This window comes from Bombina bombina, chromosome 9 (assembly GCF_027579735.1).
Source record: "Bombina bombina isolate aBomBom1 chromosome 9, aBomBom1.pri, whole genome shotgun sequence".
NCBI lineage: Eukaryota > Metazoa > Chordata > Amphibia > Anura > Bombinatoridae > Bombina > Bombina bombina.
In genome coordinates, this window is record NC_069507.1 from 47,600,420 (window position 1) to 47,609,808 (window position 9,389).

The window sequence follows — 9,389 nt, forward strand, 5'->3', positions numbered from 1 at the left end:
ATTTTTGCAGTACACTTCCATTAGAAAATATGCATATAGTAATCTTTATTACTGTTATTCAGAAGCATACGCACATATGCTGTGTGGGCCTGTGCACCAGTATTAATATAAGACACATCAGAGAGTCAGCAGCAGCTTGTATGACACAAATTTAAGTCTTCACAGGCCCAATATACACCACCGCCAGGTCTATGAGCTTGAATACTGATGCACGTGCCCCCCACAGGATATGTGTGTATGCCGCAGAAAAATAGTAATAACTTTTACCAGAAGAATTTTTTGCTAATGGAAATATAGAAAGAATGCTTCTATTTAAAATTGAAATGTGCCTAAATAAAGATTTCAATGTTGACCTTTCTATCCCTTTAAGGTGCAAAGAACACACTCTATTTTGTGCATCACCACAATAACAATTACACTCTGTATTTATGAGCTTTTATTCATTTCTGCATAAAGACACACTTGGGGGGAGGTAAATGATTGTGTTCTTTAACCGCTTAACACCCTTAGGACATTCCATGCCATTCTAAAAGCGCTGGGCTTAAAGGGACCCTCAATCAAAATTAAACTTTCATGATTCAGATAGAATATGCCATTTTAAACAACTTTCCAATTTACTTCCATTATTTAAATGTGAACAGTCTTCTTATATTTAAACTTTTTGAGTCACCTGCTCCTACTGAGCATGTGTAAGAATAAGTGTGTATGCATTTGTGAATGGCTGATGGCTGTCACATGGTACGTGTATGCATTTGTGATTGGCTGATGGCTGTCACATGTTACAGGGGGAGTGGAAAAAGACATAACTTTTAAAATTGTCAGAAAAAAATCTACTACTCATTTGAAGTTCAGACTAAGTGCTATTGGATTGTCTTGTTATCTTGCATTTGTTCATTATGCAAATCTACTGTGTTGACTGGTCCTTTAAACGCCCTTAGGACGGCATGGAATGTCCTAACTATTCTGGCATTCTGGTCTCTTCCTCATGTAAATCCGCGGGATCCGACTGTGGGATGTGCTTAGCAATACAGTGGTGGTCAAGTGACTTCCGATTTGGTCCTTTGTTGACGTTCGCATCTGGGATGGATGGGTTTGTCCTGAAGGGATTTTAAACATACAATCTAAGTCAGCTCTAGAGCAGTACTGGGAGCCAGCTGAAAATATCTGGTCAGCCAATAACTTTAAATGTGTGTAGACACCAATTGCCAGCTAACTCGCCAGGAGTACATTGCTGCACCTGAGCCTACCTATTAATGCTTTTCAACAAAGGGTACCAAGCGAATGTAGTACACTTGATACTTAAATAAGTAAATTTAAATTTCACCCTGTATCTAAGTTTAATTTTGACTTTCATGTTCCTTTAATTCAAAATATTGCACTTTCTAAAAATCTACTTGACAAACCATATGTGTATAGCATGAAGGGAAGTATGAGGTATTGTTAAACATATTACTAAGGAATAAATAATTACATTAAAATAGAATAAAAGAACACAATTTTAATAATGATATTAAAGAAACAGGAAACCCCAAAATTTTCTTTCATGATTTGTATAGAACATAAAATTTCAAATGACTTTCCAATTTACTTTACTATTATCAAATTTGCTTCATTATCTTTTTATCCTTTGCTGAAGGAACATTATTACACTACTGGCAGTTAGATGAACATATCTAGTTAACCAATCACAAGAGACAAATGTGTGCAGGCACCAATCAGCAGCTAGCTCCCACTAGTGTAGGATATGTGCGTATTCTTTTTCAACAAGGGATAACTAGAGAATGAAGCACATTTGAAAATAGAAGTGAATTTAAAAATATTTTAAAATTACATGCTCTATCTGAATCATGCAAGTTTAATTTTGAGTTTCCTATCCCTTTAAATATAAATTGGTAGTTATATAAGCTACACTGACATGATATGGAGAGGGTCATGTGATCCTTCATCTAAATAAAACCTTTAAAGAATGTCTGAGTTATGTTTTCTTGTTAAACATATTAAGAATCTGTCGAGTCCAACCTATAAACCAGGTCCGGGCATCTGCTCAATCCCCCCACCACCACCACCACCACCACAACCCTCATATTCCCATTAATTATTCATTTTAGTTAAATAATTACAGTAAATATTTTAAGCATTAAAACCAGCATTATTCAGTAACAAATACTTCCCACAACAGGGTCTTAAGAAGATGAAAAAAAATCTTGAATTCAGGATTTGCAGAAACTGTATTAGAAAAGTAATTTAAACATTTCTACCAGCACACTGAGCATATAATAGTTCTCAAGACTCGCTAGAACAAAAATATTTTGGTATAGGGCCCAAATCGGACAAATTCTTTTTTTTCCTGATTGTACTTCCCAGAGTGACAAGAATAGGGAGAGATTAATTTAGAGTAATCATCTTACAGCTTGTTAGAGCAACCATCTGTACAATGCTATAATTAAATCAGACACTCAACTCAGACCTGCCTTATGGCACTGATATAAGACCGGTATCTTGTGTAATTTGTATGTTGCAATATTTAATGCAATCTGGATTGTTTATTTATTAGTATCATTTACAGGCTCACACATATGAAAACATATCACAGTTTGTACTTATTTGTATATCTCATGACATCATGCAAATAAATAGTCTATAAAAAACACAATGGTACCATTTGCTTTATAGTCTAAAATAGCTATATTTGTTCTCACAGCATCTGCAGAAATATGTTCTGTTGGGGTGGAGAGGGGGCAACAAAATAAACGTATACCCTGATAATAATAATGATAGACTAATAATAATATACTGTATATTAAAGTGGATAATGAACAAAATTCCAAGGGGGTAACGCTTCCCCTTGTTCCCTTTCCAGACATCCATTTTTGCCCTAAACTGTTGCTGAGTTTTTGAATATGAAATTGTTCAGGAGTATTTTATATTGTATGTAAATGTTAACTAAACAGACATTCATCAATGAAGGCTGCTTAAAATGATGGTAAATCCGAGCGTTTAAACGCTAGGATTTACCATGACTAAAAACAAATAGGACTTTCAGTCATTAGTTTTTGAAGGGTTACTAAGCTTACTCTTTCTATGCTGCGGCCTCCTCACTAAACTCAGCGGCCTCCTCACTAAACTCTCCCCCTTACATGATATCTCACACAGGCACACATAAGCATACTCTTATGCCAGATTACAAGTAGCATGCCAAAAAAAAAATTGCACACAAACTTTACTAAAAAAATTTAACGTAGGGTGGGTTAGCGTTCATATTACAAAGTGAAAGTGAAAAGTGCATGAGCGAAACTCACTAACTTCAGAACTTTGGATATTGCAACTGCACTAACTTCTCCACATTAAACTTCATTTTTAATCAATTTTGATCATTTTAATGTGTTTTGAATATAAACATTTTATACATTCCAATGTTTTTCACTTAGAAGAAATTTTTCTTTTTAAATATCTATTTCTGTATATATCTGATTATATTTTGTAAAATATATATCTATACCTATAAGTCTATATGAATATATACAGATATATTTATATCTATATTGCTATATATTGTATGTACAAATATATGTATGTATAGAATATGAAAAAAAATTAAGCACTCTCTGGACTTCGGACATCAGTGACAAACCAAATATTTATTGTGACATTTCGGGACAAACAGCGTCCCTTCCTCTGACATGTGACACTGTTTGTCCCGAAACGTCACAATAAATATTTGGTTTGTCACTGATGTCCGAAGTCCAGAGAGTGCTTAATTTTTTCCATATTCTATATACCTGATTAAAGCACCCTGGCAAGTTGATTTTGGCTGGTGAGAATGCATATACTATACATCTTGGATCTTTATACAGTGGAGCAAAAAAGTATTTAGTCAGCCACCAATTGTGCAAGTTCTCCCACTTAAGAAGATGAGAGAGGCCTGTAATTTTCATCATAGGTATACCTCAACTATGAGAGACAAAATGTAGAAACAAATCCAGACAATCACATTGTCTGATTTGGAAATAATTTATTTGCATATTATGGTGGAAAATAAGTATTTGGTCACCTACATACAAGCAAGATTTCTGGCTCTCACAGACCTGTATCTTCTTCTTTAAGAGGCTCCTCTGTCCTCCACTCATTACCTGTATTAATGGCACCTGTTTGAACTTGTTATCAGTATAAAAGACACCTGTCCAGTGTCCACAACCTCAAACAGTCACACTCCAAACTCCACTATGGTGAAGACCAAAGAGCTGTCGAAGGACACCAGAAACAAAAATTGTAGACCTGCACCAAGCTGGGAAGACTGAATCTGCAATAGGCAAGCAGCTTGGTGTGAAGAAATCAACTGTGGGAGCAATAATTAGAAAATGGAAGACATACAAGACCACTGATAATCTCCCTCGATCTGGGGCTCCACGCAAGATCTCACCCCGTGGGGTCAAAATGATCACAAGAACGGTGAGCAAACATCCCAGAACCACACGGGGGGACCTAGTGAATGACCTGCAGAGAGTTGGGACCAAAGTAACAAAGGCTACCATCAGTAACACACTATGCCACCAGGGATTCAGATCCTGGAGTGCCAGACGTGTCCCCCTGCTTAAGCCAGTACATGTCCGGGCCCTTCTGCTAGAGAGCATTTGGATGATCCAAAAGCGCATTGGGAGAATGTCATATGGTCAGATGAAACCAAAGTAGAACTGTTTGGTAGAAACACAACTCGTCGTGTTTGGAGGAGAGAGAATGCTGAGTTGCAACCAAAGAACACCATACCTACTGTGAAGCATGGGTGTGGCAACATCATGCTTTGGGGCTGTTTCTCCCTTTGGAGGGAGTTGAAAGTCTGTGTTTCCCAGCGACAGCCCCAAAACATCACTGCTCTAGAGGAGATCTGCATGCAGGAATGGGTCAACATACCAGCAACAGTGTGTGACAACCTTGTGAAGACTTACAGAAAACGTTTCACCACTGTCATTGCCAACAAAGGATATACAGGTGGCCCTCGTTTTACAACGGTTCAATTTACACCGTTTCAGAATAACAACCTTTTTTTCCAGTCATGTGACTGCTATTGAAAAGCATTGAGAAGCAGTGCATTTATTAAAATAGCCAGTAGGTGGAGCTGTCCGCTTGTGTTGCAGCAAAGCCAAGTCAGCTGAAATTAATCAGTTTAACCAGACCTGAGCTATCGATCAGATTTCAAAGGAACAAGAGCTTCCTGTCTATAAATCAGTCCAGATTGGAATGCATAGAAATAACTGTTTGCAGAAAAATGCAAGTGAAGTCTGTGTTGTGTGATTATTTTATTAGGTTTATAATGCTGTTTAGCAAATGTTTTTGTTCATTTAACTTAGTTTAATTATATATTCTGTGTTGTGTGATGATTTTATTAGGTTTATAATGCTGTTTAGCATTCAAAGTCTTCATTTCAAAGCTTTAAAAACAATGTATTAGGTGTTACTTATGACAATTTTGAGAGGGGCCTGGAACCTATCTCCCTCACTTCCATTGACTTACATTATAAACTGGGTTTAAATTTACAACGGTTTAGATTTACAACCATTCCTTCTGGAACCTAACCCCGGCGTAAACTGAGGGCTACCTGGTATAACAAAGTATTGAGATGAACAGTTGATATTGACCAAATACTTATTTTCCACCATAATTTGCAAATAAATTCTTTCCAAATCAGACAATGTGATTGTCTGGATTTGTTTCCACATTTTGTCTCTCATAGTTGAGGTATACCAATGATGAAAATTACAGGCCTCTCTCATCTTCTTAAGTGGGAGAACTTGCACAATTGGTGGCTGACTAAATACTTTTTTGCCCCAATATATATATATATATATATATATATAACACGGAAGGGGACTGCACTCTCAGACCGGACCGGGTACACATCCCATGACCCTACAACATGCACAGCCTTTGGAAGAGACCTTGACGTGGTACCTGGGCTTATCCCATTTGGCCAGATGCAGTAACTAACTCTTCCATTTTTGCTTTTAATCTTAGCTAAGAGCTTGTAAGTGAGTGCTGGACTTTCTCTGTGTGCTGTATTCATTTGTTTTGTAATTTTTCCCTATGGGCCTTGCACCCAGACCTGTCTGGGGTTAACTGCCTGTGACTCTGGGGACAGTGCAGCTTCCTGAGAGTGCTATTGTGCACCCAGGGCTGTGCATGTTGCAGGGTCATGGAATGTGTACCTGGTCCGGTCTGAGAGTGCAGTCCCCTTCCGTGTTTTGTATATTTCTAGGGCGATTACATAAACCTGTGCACCCTTCACTTGTTTCCAGTTTGTTGGATTGAGAGCTTGCATTGTGTGGCTGTTTAGGGACTCAGGTATTGGAAAGGACCTTGACGTGGTACCTGGGCTTATCCCGTTTGGCCTTATGCGATAACTAACTCTTCCATTTTTGCTTTTAATCTTAGCTGAGAGCTTTTAGGTGAGTGCTGGACTTTCTCTGTGTGCTATATATAAAATATATATATATATATATATATATATATATATATATATATATATATATATATATATATAAAAATATTTATTTAAGAATTAAAAGAATATAGGAATGCAACCCTTTAATGACTACAGCTCACATACACCTAGATTACGAGTTTTGCGTTTCGGCTTTTAACGCTGAAAAAATGGCAATTCCAGTGCAATGGCCAGTATTACGAGTCGCAGCAGTATAGCTATACCCGCAAGCATTTTAGCCTGTAACGCAACATCAATCCCGCACTCAAAAAAATGACGTTTTTGTGTGGGTTTTCCATAGCGCCAATGTTACAGGTTGTGCGGTGAGGCTAAAATGCTTGTGTTACAGCCTATACGGACACAATCTATGCCGCCATCTGAGAGCAGTAGTTGTGAGTTTTGCGCCACAAAAATGTTTCACAGAACTCATAACTAAACTATTACAAAGTACACTAACACCCATAAACTACATATTAACCTCTAAACCGCCACCCTCCTGCATTGCAGACACTATATTAAACCTATTAACCCCTAATCTGCCACCTACCCACTCACATCATGACTATTCAATAAAGTTATTAACCCCTAATCTGCCGTCCATCCACATCGCCAACACTTTTTAAATATATTAACCCCTATTCCCCCGCACCCCGACACCGCTGCCACTATAATAAAGTTATTAACCCCTATTACGCCGCTCCCCGACATCGCCGCCACTAAATAAAGTTATTAACCCCTAAACCTCCGGCCTCCCAACATCTCCGCCACTAAATAAACATATTAACCCCTAAACCACTCCCCCCCCCCCCCCCCACATAGCATTTGTTTTATTTTAGTTGTAATTTGGATTTTTACTTTTTTTTCTTAGTGTTAGTTTTTAAAAAAAAATTATTTAGATATTTTAATTGGTAGTATTTTTTATTTTATTAGATTAGTTATGTTATGTTAATTTATAGTTTAATGTTCGGTTTAATTTTATTTCACAGGTAAGTTTTTATTTCTTTAAATAGTTATATTGTAATTTTAATTTAAAGTTAGGGAGTGTTAGGTTTAGGGGTTAATAGTTTAATTTAGTGTTTTGCGATGTGGGGGGCCAACGGTTTAGGGGTTAATAGGTTTATTTAGTGGCGGAGATGTGGGAGGCCGGAGGTTTAGGGGTTAATAACTTTATTATAGTCGCGGCGATGTCGGGGATCGAAAAAATCTACTGGTCATTTGAAGTACAGACAAAGGGGCCGATTCTGTTTCCGTGTGAGCCTTCAGGCTTGCTGGAAACAGGAGTTAAGAAGCAGCGGTCTTTAGACCGCTGCTCCTTAACTCGTCTACCTGCTCTGAGGCGGCGGACAGCCATCTGCCCGATCGCATACAATGGGGTGGATTGACACCCCCTGCTAGTGGCCGATTGGCTGCGAATCTCCAGGGGGCGGCATTGCACAAGCAGTTTCCCAGAACTGCTTGTGCAATGATAAATGCCAACAGTGTATGCTGTAAGATTTATCAATGTCCGTCCACACTTTCATAAATCGGCCCCTAAGTACTATTTAATGGTCCTTTAACTTATTTTTGGGCTGAAACATGGTGAGAAGGAGCGGGGGAGAGGCAGTGGGGAGGAGTTAGAAAGTAATGGCGGAACTGTGAAATGACAAGGCTAAGGAGGAGTTCTTTACCACCAGTTCATTGCTGCTGGTGCAACGCCGCCCCCTGCTGACTCGCGGTCAATCGGCCACCAGCAGGGAGGTGTCAATCAACCCGATCGTACTCGACCGGGTTGATTTCCGATGATTCCTGTCCGCCTCATCAGAGCAGGCGGACAGGGTTATGGAGCAGCGGTCTTTAGAACGCTGCTTCATAACTGCTGTTTCTGGCGAGTCTGAAGACTCGCCAGAAACACGGGCACACAAGCTACGTGCGTAGCTTGATAAATGGGCCCCTTTAAGTGTGAAAATGCACAGCGCATCAGTAATCCACCCACTGCAGGTGTTCCCTTAGCCAACCATTTGCCTGTCTGTGCCTATACTGGCTCTGATTTACCCAGTGATAGTGGGGATCTGCTACCCTACACTACAATTTACAAAAACTTGGATCTTATTAAATTGGATATAACGCTGCCATTTCAGGATTTTCAGTCTCCTTAGAATAGACTTCAAAAGAGCTGGTGAATTAAGAGACTTACTAATATTTACTGATGACATCCATTGTTATACTGAGGAACTACTATTGTCATTAAAGAAACTTGTATGACCTGCAGTTTTATTTTGCAAATGGCTACATTCCAACACCCGCATATACATATATATTTACACAGGCAACATGTAAATAAACTAGAATACTGTGAATAACCAGTACATTTTTAAAATTATATATATATATGGGAAGGAAGACAAATATCACTATAGTTTACTAGTCAGAATCAAAAGGAGTTTTCTGTCTGACTTTCTAAACACTAGGGTTGAAAAGATCCTCAAATCCATAATAGGAGAGGTTAATTGTTTATCCTATATACTACTAATAAAAATACTTGTGGATACCAGCAAGAAAAAATATATATGTTCTGAGTCAAATTCCTCAGAAAATCATGTAACAAATTAAACATAAACATTCAAATCAGACAAACAATTTTAATAAAGTTGTTTTTTAAGTTGCACCAAACACTTTCACCTCTGACACAAACAATATTTTGGTAGTATTTAAGAATATGTGTATCATTTTAGTAGGCTTTACCTACTAATCTAATTAATCATTTTAATTTGATACATAGCTCCTAAAATCCAAGATAGGCACAAATTATTTTTGCCAAATAAGAGGATATATAAGGTTCTGGAAATATACACGTAGTGCCATTGGTATTTTTCCTTAAGACTTACATTCATATTCTAACAGAAGCATTTCAGTGTTAGAACAAATGTCAAAGGTA